Here is a 14580-nt window from a genome sequence, read left to right as displayed (position 1 = left end):
TTATCATTAACAAGGGGTCGCTATATTTGCGGTAACTGGCGGTAAATCGCTTACGAACACATTTTATTCCGATTTTCCTTCGGAGTGCCTGGTCGTGTCGTCGACACAAATGTATGTGGATAGTTTATTTTCGATACACTCCTTAACTGTCATCACCTTCGCATATAAACTATCATATCGTACAAATTGAAACAGCTTTGAATAAACAAATTTAGAAGAATTTCTCCCAAATTTAGACGACACACTTTACCCTGTTTGAAGCCGGAAGTAGGATCCGGATGAAAATCAGCAGTAGTATATAGGCTCAATGAGACTTTTCATTTTAAACCAAGAATTTGAAATTTCATTCGATCATCGCTGTAAATATAAGATGAGCTCGGTTTTAAAGTTTTTGAGCTGGTGCTTCCGGAACCGAGAACTGGGGTTGTTTGGTCAGCAACTGACATAACTTTCAAATAGAAAAAGTTTCGAGCCAAAGAAATTTTCTCCTTTTTGCATTATCTCTCCAAATGACGGAACTTTTTGACTACTATTTCCTGCACTCCCGGAACCGGGAACTAATAACAAATATTTCCTGAATCAATTTTTATTGCCAATGACTAACAAGACGCACACAACATGAGATTTTCACTGGCTAGTTCACAGGATTTATTTTCTTTTTTACCTTGTCATGCAAAGAAACACGCTCTTTAAATTAATATTTTTCTACTCATCATCATCATGTAATTTCGGAAGTGTGTGTACTATCCAAATGATCCAAATGATAGTATTGTTATACTAGTATGTGAAACCTTCATTTGAATCTAAGTTTTTGAAAACAGGCTTAGCCTTCTTCAAGTATATGGAGAGCTTATTTTTTTGGAATTTTTGCACATATCACCCTGTAACTCTGGAACCGGAAGTCTGATCCGAATAAAATTTCATATAAATATAAGATTTTGGAAATAGGTTCAGTCATCTTTAAGAAAATTAAGTGCAAATTTTGTTGTCATTTTTCGCAAATACCACCCTGTAACTCTGGAACCGGAAGTCTGATCCGGATAAAACTGAATTGCATTCTATGGTATCATAAGACCTTTCATCTAAGTTTGTGAAAATAGGTTCATCCATCTCCGAGAAAATCAAGTGCATTTTATGCACATAAACACATACACACGTACACGCATACACATATATACACACAGACATTTTGCGATTTTGCGTAGTCGAATTTGGAAAATTGTAATTTCAAGAGGGAGCTGAGCATCTAGGTATCAAGTCGTATGCATTAATATCGATAATTTCTCCTTCCGAAAACGACGAGATCCTTGGTAAATGCAAATTATCAGTTAGAATGAAAATATCAAGAATTTCGGTTGATATATATTTTTCCGAGATGACAACCGAGAGTTCGGCTGTTCAAATTTTGGAAAAGTTTTGCCGAGATTCTGAAAGAAAATCTATGAATGAGAATTCGGATAAATTTTCATAGCAAGTTTCAGAAATATGGGACCATTCATTTAAATTCAAGTTTATGAGAGTTGGCCCGACGGTTTCGGAGAACGGTAAATTCGGGTTCGTTTGTTTTTAACTTCATTGCACGTCATACCTCATTACTCAGGAAGCAAAAATCAGATCTGACAAAGAGTTGGTTATTAAAATTTGTTGACCAAATCGGGTGCACTTATTTTCATTTAATTTTTGCACATTTTACGCTGTTACTCAAGAACCGAAAGTCGGATCCGGATAAAACTCATTAAGAAAAGTTAATTTACATACCTAAACTGTTTAGCTGAATTTCAGCGAAAAAATTGCCGAGATTTGCACAGACGTATGCTGAGTAATCGTCTCGGCAAATTGATTACTGGGAATCAATCCTAAATTTGGTAACTTTAATTAATTTAATTAATGCCGAATTTGCCAGCAACAGTTTTGCTGTCAGCTCATGAAAAGCGCTCAGGATTGAATCATGAACTGCCGAGTCATCAGTAATCGAGCGATGAAAGGTTTTCGATTCATCATCGTATGAAACGAAATTATCACTGAATCTATGGTTTGGGAAAGCGAGCATTTAATTGATGATCTTCCAAATCTAAAATTCCAAAATGAAACATTCCCGTAAAAAAAACATTACGGCTGCAGCGTTTGTTAGCGACGCGTAGGGTTTTTCTACGACTCTACCTGGAAATAAGCAGATATGTAGAAGTATTTATGAAAATTGGATGTTTGTGATTTCACTTACCTTTATTACATTCGGAGCCTGTAAAATTCTGTATATTGTGTCATTTGTAAAGTGGTGTATTGCGTCATTTGTAAAGTTAAGTAGTTATGAATTACATTATTTGTAGAATTATGTACCCTGTAAAATTCACACACAGACATTGGCTCATTCCGGCGAACTAAATCGAATGGTATAAGCAGTGTATCGAAAAGTAGTTAACATATTTTGACATCAGTTTTCGATATATTACAGAAAAATTTTTATGCATTTCACTGATTATATTGAAGAAAATCATAGTTTCTGTGAAACGCTCGCACTTTGGACTTGACATTCTTTATTAAATTTTGTGCAGTTACGCAGTTACGCAGTTACACTTTCCTGGTGGCAGCTGTCCAGTTTTTTTAACTACTGCATGTTTTGGGACACTGTACCTTCCTTCCGAAAGTGCCGCTTGACAATTGCCCAATACCTTTCAATTGGCCGAAGATCCGGGCAGTTCGGTGGGTTGATGTCCTTTTCCACGAATTGTACAATATTTTTCGACAACCAGTGTAGAACGGAGTTGGTGTAGTGGGCTGAAGCCAAATCCCGCCAGAAGAGAGGAGGAGCCTTATGCTTTCTGTACAGTGGCAGCATTCTCTTCTTCAAACATTCTTCCTCGTACACCTTGACGTTAATTGTGCCCTTCGTGAAGAAAATTGACGACCGCAAACCACAGGTACAAATTGCTTGCCAGACCAACACCTTCTGCCCAAACTTTTGCATCGCCACCGTGGTGTCAACGTCGTCCAAATCTTGGTACACCGATTTCGTATAATATTGCGGTCCGGGCAGCGCTCGAGAGTCTTCCTTGGCGTAGGTTTCGTCGTCGATCAGGATGCATCCGTCTTTATTCTGTAGAATACGATTATATGTTACAGTTTCCGCGCTCTTGTTTTGGCCTGAACTTGCTGTACCAGGGACTTTTTCGGCACCTTCTGTTTCTTGTACGTTTTCAGGGAGTTCCGAGCTTTGATCCGTTGAATCATCCCGGAACTGATGTTGAACTGGTTTTCTAAATCCCGCGTCGACGCCGATGGGTTTTTCCTGATGTACTCAACCACTTTTAAGTCCCAGCCGGGCTGGCTGGGACCCGTTTTCCTACCGGATCGGGGCAAATCCTTCATGGAAAGGGTCTTACCGAACTTCTCGATGATATTTTTGACACTTGTGTGGTGCACTTTCACCCGTTTTTCAATTTCGTTGTACGTGAAACCACTTTCTGAGCACCAAGTGTGCAGAATTTTCTTTCTCGTTTCCGGATCAATTCGACTCATCATTGAAACGATAAACCGTACCGAAACCAATTGATTGCGCAGCTGTTATTGACATGTAAACAAACATGTCACCACAAGACACGTTGCAAAAAAATAAGCCATTTTAGAGTAATAACTGTTTGAATGTTGCTTACTGTTGAAACTACTTATCGATACACTCCTTATGACACTGGACTTTGCGTGTCTTAGCAGCGCAAAACCAATTTTCACAGTGATTTCATAACCTTTCTTTAAAAGAAAAAGGTAAAAAGGGCAAACACGATTTCATGCGTACTTCCAAATCTGACAATAACCGACCGATCGATTCGGTCTTCATGCAGCAGCACTCCATTCATACCAGATGATCGTAGTAAACAAGCCTAGTTTGATCCGTCCGATCGGACGGTGGCTGTAGGAAGCTGATGCGAAATGATTAAACACACATTTAGAGGCATATGCTATATCGCATCTACATATGTGCCATGGCGAATGTGCGTTATGTTTACAGACGGGACCGGTAATGCTAGTGGATGGATGCTGTGGATCTCGCCTGTATGCATGCATTTGGTCAGTGGTCTAGCCGCCGTTGCACGCCTATCCGATTAGTCGTGCTAATGATCGCGATCTAACCACATGTTTCAGGTCTCGCGCGCTGTCACTCGGTGCAACGGTGAACTCACGTGTGTTGTTTCACGGTGGACGACTCGAGGAAGTGTGTTTGGTGCTATTTTTACCTACTAACGCTAGATGGCAGAGCGCGACCAGGGACATAATTTTAATTGGTCATATTTCGGTAGTTCCAGCTTTCGGTACTGTTCAAGCGACTGATGAGTGCGACGGGTGAACTGACAGACGTGACGTGATCTAATTAGTTAATTAAAATGGATTAAGTGAATGGTGTTTTCCGGATTACGCTGTGGTGCGTTTTCCTTCCAACTATGTATGATGTTTTGTTTTGGGTGGGTCTCGGCTTTCTTCAATCAGTCAGTTCGTCAGTAGTTCGGACAAGAAGCTAGCAAGAGTCAAAACTGTGCCGGAATCTATGTGTTAGTTATGTTATTTAGTATTGTTTTGATGATGATCGACCGGTTACTGCGTTGTTTACGCGGTCGCTAAGCGACTGTCTTCATGTTTGTCGAATTGATTATATCGCGTTCAAACAACTGATGAGATGTGTTAATTGGAATTATGAAGTGGTTTGTTTAGTTCCGTGCCTGTGTGAATGCGGCTCATTGTCGGAAGGGTGATTTTACAGCTGGCCTGTCAAGCTGTCAAGGTTTCGTATGTTGCCAAAGCGTGTCGAATATCATTTAAATTATTGATCTGTTATGAAATGTTCGTTGATCTGCGGGACTGGAAAACGTCAAAGTAAGTTGCAGAAAATGCAATATTTAGAGGTTTTGGTCGAAATAGAACGGTTTTGTAGTTGATGGGATTTTTCCTTCGTCGTTCGTCTTTGACTGATCAGTGCAGAACAGTGCGAATTGAATTTATGTCCGAGGCATAAGCGAATACTTTGTTTCATTGTCTATTAGCAGCACTCTAAGAAAGTAAACTTTGCTTTTACTTAGCAGTTGAAGTGGTGCTGCTAAGTGGCAAGAGCAGTTCAGTTGTGCACTGTTTACTGTTGTTGCGAAAATATGAAGGAAAAATTAAATTGCACGACAAATTCGATCCTCAAGTTGAACAGTATATATGCATAGTATGCCAAGTTATAGCTCTTACACAATTTTTCCTGGAAGTTTGAAAAGACTGAACTTATAAGGTTTTAACGAGAACCGACCAGGAAATATTCTTAGAGTCAACAGAATCGTCATAAAATGGTTTTGTATACTAAAAATCGCTCAAGTCTGTTGAAAAACGAATTCAAATCCCAGAAGGACATATATTTTAAATGTCCGATTTGCGTGTATTGTAATGTAATCAAGTTCGAATATCAAATGGCTGTCACTTCTGGTTTTCGGAGATATAATGGTATAAGTGACATAACCGACGAAACACATTGTTGTTTTACCATTTAATTTTCTCAGAGTTGACTGAGCCTTAGCTTATTTGAAAGCTACTATAGAATTATGTATCAAGTTCGATGATCAAATATCTGTCATTTCTGGTGCCAGAGATATAATGGTATAAGGGACGTTACCGACTAACCGCACATTTTACATCGACTGAATTTTCTCGAAGATAACTCAACGAATTTCGATAAACGTAGGTTTTTTTTAATGTCAATATTTGGAAGGTGGTTAAGGCGAACATTTTTGGTTCGAGAGATGTAAAAATAATTGTGACCTGGCCGACAAATCACAGTATATTTAATCCAACAAAATTTCTTGTTTTGAGAGTTCGTTTTTTGGGATCAAAAGTGCATTTATTTCAAACTAAATAGAACTTGGAACAACCAGTAATCAGAAGGAGCTATGTCGGGAGAATACAGCGGCTGCGGTAAAATGTTCCACTTGAACCTTTCCAAACAACTTGTATGACATGATGCCGAGCGTTATCATGTATGCATAAATTTCAGCCTATAGAATATTCGGCTTTGATGTTGATGTTAAGTCGATGACAATTAACCGGGCATAGCGTAGTACTTTTCCTTTTTGGGGTTATCTTAGAATATCCTTATTCCATTCCCAGTTACAATTCGATGTAACACATGGATCAATCAGTCCCAAGACTAAAGCAGAGATGGCGCTCGTCGTAAACCAGTAACCACGTCTTTCTGGAGTACTAACCTTTGCTTGAAACGGGTCAAAATTTTAAGTCGATCCGACCAGAAACAGCTGAGTTATCGAGGTTGGAGTAAAGTCGTTTTGTAGTTTGTTTAAAAAATGGAAAAAACTGAGTTTCGTGTTTTGATAAAACATTGTTTTTTAATAGGTAAAAACATCGTGCAAGCGAAACAATGGATTTAAAAATGTTATCCGGACTCTTGTCCATCAAAAGCAACCATTTGTCGGTGGTTCGCCGAGTTTAAACGTGGTCGTACCGACACAAATGACGCGGAACGCTCGGGTAGACCTGTGGAAGCCGTTACACCGGAAAATGTGAGTTAAGTGACAAAAATTATAACGAAAGATCGTAAAGTGAAGCTCCGTGAGATTGCTGAGATGACACGGATATCATATGGAAGTGTATTTACTATCCTTCATGAAAATTTGAGCATGAAAAAGGTTTTTTCCAAGTGGGTGCCGCGATTGCTGCAATGCACCCTGCCACAAGTCGATGAAAACAATGGCGAAATTGAACGAATTGCTTCCCCACCCCCCATACTCGCCAGATTTAGCCCCCAGTGACTACTGGCTCTTTGCTGATCTTAAAAAAATGCTCCAGGGAAAAAGATTTGGCTCAAATGAGGAGGTCATCGCTGAAACTGATGCTTATTTTGAAGCGAAAGATAATTTTTTTTTAAACATGGTATTGAAAAATTGGAAAAACGTTGGAACCATTGTATCACCCTAAAAGGTGATTATGTTGATGAATAAAAAAAATTTTGCAAAAAAAATGTTGTTTCCATTGTTAGTCTCGGGACTTATTGATCCATGTGTTAAAAACTCCGTTCTTTGTTGCCTTTGAATCAGCTGTTCAAGTGCAAGTGCAAAATCGCATTTCAATGCCTCTTGGTTTCAGTTCATAAGACACCCAACTGTCTTGCTTTTGAATCATTCCCATGGGTTTGAATCGTGCAGAAACTGCTTGTTGAGTCACTTCCAATGATTCCGCGTTTGACTCAGAGCTTAACTGAGTAATGCCGCCAACTGTTTGTCTTCGATTTTCTTTTAGTTGTTCAAAGTGAGGCCTGTTTTCAACGCTAAAATCTCCATTCTTGAACCGTCGAAACCATTCCCTACATGATTTATCAGTTTGGAGCATTATCATCATAAACATGCACAAGCTTTTTGCGCTTCATCTGAACTTTTCTTCCAATTAAAACAGAACAACTCAAAATTGCTTATAATTGACATAATGGAAAATAAAGTTTTTCTAAAAAAAGAACCCGAAGCAATATAAACAAAATAGTAATGACTGATGTCTAACCTCTTGAAACTATTGACATCATTACACAGCGTACATTTATGAATTCCTGTTTGTGGGAAAATTAATATAGTGCGAAACGATGTGATATTTTTTATGCATGACGCGAAGCCTCCCAAAGCAGAACTGCTACTGAACGAAATTCGAAGTGTGAAGCAACGATCAAAACCGTCGTCAATGCAAGAGGAATCAGAAGGATGTTCGTGAAAACATAGATCGATGTTTCCGATGGCATGCTATTGAAATACTGAAACAATATTACCATACATATTAAATGTTCCCAAATCGATGGGTAGCTAAATTTTATAAATCCATCAACATATGACTCAGTTATTGTTGTTCAAAATTATAACAGAAAATGTTACCTGGCTAGCTTTGTATGTTTTAATTGACACTCGGCCCGGTATAGTGAAGAGTACGGTTTTAATGCCAAAAATATCAAGTATACATTCTTTGAGATGATCGATTTTCATTTTCTGCGATAATCCAGAATTGCATTTTTGAACTAAAATACGAGTGTATACTTTTTTCATACAACCCAAATAGTTGCCTAAAACATTGCTTCAGACACCAAATCAATCGAAAATTTTAACTTGTGTTCCTTAAAAGTAAAGCAATTTGAAATTTACGGGTAGAGCAAATTCACATAACTGCAACAATGAGTCATTTTCGACGCTCGAACGTGTGCGCCGAAGACGGAAATCTACACGATTTTTTCTAGGTGTGTAGAGTCAAAATTCTGATCTGATCGTCCTTTTTGGTCATGAATTTTGGAGATAAAAAAAGAACCGGAATTTTAATTTTAAAATTCCCGCGCTTGTCCAATCGGTAAACTTTTATTCTTTCAACGTTGGCCCACTTTTATACACATTCTACCAAATTTTGACGCATATCGTACAATTAGTTTTTGTTTGGCGTTTATACAAAGAAGTTGAAAAATTTTCGTGCGGCGATTTTTATAATGGATGAAAATCTAGATTCGACGAAAAGTTTTTTTTGTTAAATTTAACAGTCACATTTACGAGAGTTTCAGTGAGAAAGGCATCATCACAACACAAGGTGAATTAAAACAGGTTTTTATAGATATAAAAAAGGTAAAAATATCTAATGGATACTATCCTATTGAAAAACCTATCTGATTTGATCCATGACAACACCAACCAATCAGAATGCGTTTCTAGTGTGCAGCAGTAGATATCGTCAAAGCTTCATGGGAGCGCTGTGTTTGAAAACATCGCTGCTCAGTTAGTTGTCCGGAATTGTAGTAGGAATCCCTTGTGACTTCCAAATGCACCTACTGACTCCGCCTGGAATCGATTGTTTCATCTCCAAATCCAATTGAAAATTACAATGAATTCCGAGTCAAATTACGGATGAGTTCACCCAGTGTACACGCCAAGAGCCTAAATGCAGATCCCATAGGCACTTTTCACTACCAAAGATCATCCTAAAGAATTATACAAAAACCGTTATATCGTACAAAAAGCATGGGATTCTTCAAAAAGGAAGTTGAAAAAGGCGGGTGGGCAATGTCAGAGACATAACTGGATGTCGTGAATACGAAAACAACTGACATGTTCCTAAACACTTCCGAATATCAATTAGTTGATCAATTGTATGAATTATGCAAGCATTCCCCTTTTCCACATTTTTCGCAAAAACAAAGAAGGCTTCACTTGATCTAGATTACTGTGAATTTCACACAGCGAAAAGTGCAAAAATCAAATCAAACAGTTCTAGATTTGCACTAAACTGAGGATATTTCCCTTTGATTTGCGAACAAAAAATCCTAATAGTTCTTTAGAAAACTTTTAGAGCCATTAAAACGGCTGATTTTGTGTGATGCTCTTCACCGTTGTTTTTCACCAATGAAAATGACTGGCAACTGTGACGTAATCGCTCTTGTCGGAAGCGAAACTAGCTTTGCAAACGACAGAAAATACATCTGCTCGCAGTGGCGATAGAATCCAAACTGATAAAATTTTTGCTTGGAGCTTTCTTTTTACGTTATTTCGTTTGTAGCCGCATACAGAATTTTAATGTCGACTATTTCATTTCGGATTTGCATAATTTATTGAAAGAAACTATCAATATGCTGTAGGGATTCGTTTCTAGCATTCAGAAGGTCCAAATTGTGGAACTCACTACGATATTAAACACTGTTCGGAACATTTACCTCGAACGATTTGTTGTACAGCAGCAGATATTTTGTTCTCTTCCTCAGAACGCGTCACACAACTATAAATTTTATTAAAAAATTGTGATCATATTTCCGATGGCATGTAGCAGAAACTATCTTGATTCGTTAGATACAACAAGAGATATTCACGATCAAAAACTTATCACTCTCTCAGAGGGTAAATTTTGAAATGGCACCCCATAGTAAAGTAAGTCGTATTCACGACAAAAAGTTTGCGTCATCACATACACATTCAATTACCGCGGGCAACGCACACACGCAATGCGAAAATGAAAGTATGATGTGTAACACATCCTTATACCAGTATTGGTGTCGTTTTGAATCAACGATATAATCTTTAAACCTGTCTTTATTAGAGTGCCTATAACCAGAGTGACGACTTCTCATTCGTAATGTTGGCAACAATTCAAAACATTCCATTAGCTTTACATTGAATTGACAGGCCGTTTGCTCGTTTGGAACTGGTAGCTGTCATTCCAAACGAACAGCTGTCGTCACTCTTGTTATAGTCACTCTAGTCTTTATATGGAGCCGAACTAAGGATGCCAAGTATTATAGAAAACGTGGAAGGGTAATGTCAGTTACATAACTGGATGGCGTGCATACGAATAAAACTGACATGCTTTTTCTACACAGATGTGAACATCGATAATCGCACGTACTAGATAATGTTTATGAGGTTGTGTAGGAGACAAGACTGATTAATTCTAAAATGCAATGTTCAATTTTTTTTTCATAAATTGAAAAATCCACAACAAATCGTTTTTAGCCATCTAGGATTTCTAAATCTAAGTTGGGAATCAATATGACATTAATTTCCATAACTTACTTGTCAAACCCGTCTCGAAAACACAAATTGTATAGCGATTAGAAAGAATATCCACAAACCGAATTTTGTAAAATATCAAGTATTGAAATCCACTCGTCAAGTGTGGACAAAAAGTCTCTTTAGTTCCTTTAAAATTCATGAGAAATGGTAAAACTATTATCTACCTCTATACTAATATTCCCTTACAAGTGAGTTGTAATAAATGGTCTTGTTGAATATTATTCAGTTCTTTTATAAAATGATACATAGTTGCAATAAGCTAAGTAAACTATTGTCATCATGCCAGAGGTATTGATTTGTGACAAAGAATAAATTAGGCAAGAAAATCAATTATAAGAGCAGTCGCCCTCGGCATCTTATAGCTTAACGCAGTGTGCCTTAATATATGTTATTGGATAAAAAAAATTTATAAGAGCATTTTGATTATGAATTTAATAAGTAAATTGAATGTTTTAAATATTATGCACAAATGTGTCTCACTCATGTTAGTCAAATATAAACATGTCGTAAGCCCACTGCACTTAACCACCGGAAAATATTCCGTATGTATATTTGTCGGTTTTGCGCGATACGTTTTGTGTGATGATTCGTTCAGTTCATGCGGTTGTAATTTTACGTGCCGTATTTTGACACTGAATTTCTCCTTCATGCTCGTTCATACCAAACATTTTAGAAACCTTCAATGTTGAGTTAGTTGTGGTTATATCATACTACTGAAAATTTTATCATAAATTGCTGACCACATTTCCGATGATATGGAGAAAAAAATATGTTGCTGCTTTAATTTAACTTAAGCAACAGTTTAATTGCACTCTGACGCAATAGCTCATCAACGCATTAGACAAAAATTGGAAACTACCTTGCGTTTTTTGAATTTTAATACATGAGGTCATATTAGACTCAATCATATTAGACTATTAAAATAATTTCACGGTTGTGTACAAGAAACGACCAATTGCGATGACAATAAAAAGGCAGTATTTAAAACATCAACGAAATTCTAGGTTCTAGATATAGGATTCTAGGTTCTTGATATAGGAAATAATATTCTTCGAAGAATATTTCCACTGCTTTGTAAAACAGTTGAAATGTTTATTGAACGTAAGGAACTATTTCTAATACTTCCTATAGTTTTGTTGTATGTTATCATATTTGAAATTGAACTTATTATTATTATTTTTATTATTATATGTGTTTTATAAAAACTACTTATGCTACTTAGCAGGTTCGTTTGAACCGCTTAGCACACGCGAAGTTATTTAGTTATAATTTCAACTGCTTGGCGTTGAGGCGAACGCAAAATCTAAAGAAAAAAATTATTTAAAATTTGTGCATTTCGCACAAAAACATTGTGAATAAACCTACTAAAAAATGTGACATTCATAGGTGATACGAATCATCACATCTTCCTTCTGTTAGTGTTGACTTTTTGACTCCGCTTTCTGCTATGACAAGTCTTCGGTGTGAAACACATTTGCTGCTCTTTGATTCTGCAAGTGCACTATTATGGTGAACTAAAAACATTGGTTGCAAGTGATACAATCGACCGAGCACGAACTCATGATCATTATTGTTTCTCTCGTTGCAAGGATTATTATGTCCCCTATTATTTACCACTGGAGATGATGTGAAATAAGAATGATCGCCGGAGGCCCTCTGGTTGTCGGCTTGTCACATTCGCGCAATCTGAATGCGCTTTAGTGCTATTTTTTCGTGATAATGGGTAGATGATCTTATTGTCGACCGAATGAAAATGTAACGGGAAGGAGGTCGCAACCACCACACACTAATCGACGGTTAGTGTATCCTTCCTTTAAAGAAAAATCGACATCGCAGAGAATGATTTGCCAAGTCGGCAATAAGATCGTTCACTCTACGACCGATTACTTGAAGCGTATGCGCGCTTGCACATGACCTTTCTCAAGTTTATGGTCGAATCGGTAAGAGATGTTTGTTTGATGTGTGAAGGAAATTTCCTTTTTTGGCTCACGTTGGTCACGCTTTTCGGTTGGTATTTGTTGCCGTTTCAAAAATTATCGTACTTGGAGGAGTGTTTCCCGTACAATGAGCATCTGAAACGATTGGAATTTATGGCTGGACTATATACATAAAAGGTAAGATTTTATTAACTTGATATTTGATTTTTTTTTCGTTTGTAATAAGGAAGTTTGAGCCGGTGCTTATGGATTCTTATGAATCAGTTGCATATAATTGGATACGTTCGAATCCAAACTAATAAAATATATACCAAATCAGACCAGAGGAGTAGTATTCAAACTTTGATTAGCTGTACTTTAAGTAGATTTCTGTGCTTGTTGTTGATTGTGAACAGAAAGCTTGTGTTCCTCTCACCGCGTTTTGTTTAGACCAACAGCGATACATTAACATATATTGACAGGAATAACAAATCGAGTGCATCCGTTGATGAAATGTATAATATTTTAACATTACTCGAATACTTTCCAATTTGCTGACAGGTGCAAATGTTTCACTAGTCTTCGTTGAGTGAGAAAATCCACTTCTAATGAATTTCTCTAAAACCTTCTGGTGTAACTACTAGTTACCTACACCGTGTTTTGATGCAATGTTTCAAGCCCTTCTTTGATGTCTGTTTTAGATAGATCCCCTTCGTCTGACTTCCCTAGGACTAGATTACAACTTCAATTGAGCGAAGTGAAATTAATTCTTCGCTACTAGCTCATTCTTCATGATTACTTATCATCTTCTCTTTCTTTGTTTCATAATCTATAACCATTGTTTGTGTATTCCACAAAAAATAATGATTGTTTTCTTGAGTCTAGTTTTTATCATTTTTCTTTGTGCATTTATCTAAAAGCATTACAACCAAACATTTTAAGATGATTGTTTTTATCCAAACCACACATCAAATAAGGTCTTAGTGTCTGTTAAAGCACTCGTAGGTGAACGGTTTAATAAATATGTCGCAGCAAATAATGCTTCATCTCACATTTCTTTCAATAAATCTCTTGCATATAACCAAAGACATCATATTAAGCTCTCACATTTTCCGAAAAAATCATTGGCAACATCCTTTTTTGAGAACATGGCACCCTCAGGCGAGTCCGCATCGAATCTCGTACACAGAAGTAGGGAAGCGAAATGTCAAATTCGTGCGCACCAAAATAGCAGCCCTACGCACCCATACAATTGACATGATATATTAAATGTGATGTCATGCGATGGCGTTTCTGAACTGAAGATTGATTTCGCTCCAAGCTGACAGGGTCTGATATAATATAACTTTAAATGTTCCGGAAAACATGAACACGGGACACGCAAAATATCCGTAATCCGTTAGTATGTCAATCCACTGTTTAGTGTAGTTTAAGCAAGCTTTTAGCTGTAATTTTATTTGATTTAGATTAGATTTTTACTATAGTTTTATCCTTTACTTACATAAATCGGTATGCTACCCGCACTTTCACACTCTCCCGCACCTAGTGCAAACTCTCAGCTCAACTGTAAGGAAGGTTAGAATCTATATTGCAATAAATTTCAATTACCGTTAATCAGACCCTGTCAGCTTGGAGCGATCTCAATCTTCAGTTCAGCAACGCCATCGCACGGCGTCTCATTCAACATGTCATGTCAATTGTATGGGTGCGCAGCCCTGCTATTTTGGCGCGTACGAATTTGACATTTCTCTCCCCTACTTCTATGTATGAGATTCGATGCGGACTCACCTGAGGGCGACATGCTCGCAAAAAAGGATGTTGCCAATTATTTGTTCGAAAAATGTGAGAGCTGGATATCTTGTTAATATGATGTCTTTGAGTTAATGCAATTTAAACTTCGATTTTAGGTTTAAGTTTTAACAATTCTCGTGAAATTATTTTTTATATCGCTTATTTATACCCGGCTTTAACCTTTTGGTCTTTCGCCGGGTGCCAGTCGTGCAATCACGTTAGTAACAATCCGATAGTCCCACGACAAAAGGGCCTAACCGCAAATGAGAGCTTTTCTTTGTTTACTTTCTATTTTGATTATTACGGAGCCATTATTG

At 37.3% G+C, this 14580-nt stretch overlaps 1 protein-coding gene across 2 annotated transcripts in view; it reads left to right on the top strand.

Moving 5' to 3' along the window:
• The window catches only part of LOC131429977 (leupaxin), a 168358-nt gene that overhangs the window by 9622 nt on the left and 144156 nt on the right, over positions 1 to 14580 (top strand). Inside the window, exon 1 of one of the 2 annotated variants that reach the window (XM_058594551.1) lies at positions 4129 to 4207. The exons of the other annotated variant lie outside the window; for it this stretch is intronic. The gene's annotated coding sequence lies outside the window, so the exon portion shown is untranslated. Of the gene's footprint in view, positions 1 to 4128; positions 4208 to 14580 lie in introns of those variants that run through there. 2 annotated transcript variants of the gene reach the window in all.

Source organism: Malaya genurostris, chromosome 2, assembly GCF_030247185.1.
Source record: "Malaya genurostris strain Urasoe2022 chromosome 2, Malgen_1.1, whole genome shotgun sequence".
Classification (NCBI taxonomy): Eukaryota; Metazoa; Arthropoda; class Insecta; order Diptera; family Culicidae; genus Malaya; species Malaya genurostris.
The sequence above is the reverse complement of the archived record's forward strand: the minus strand, read 5'-3'. Positions and strand labels throughout refer to the sequence as shown.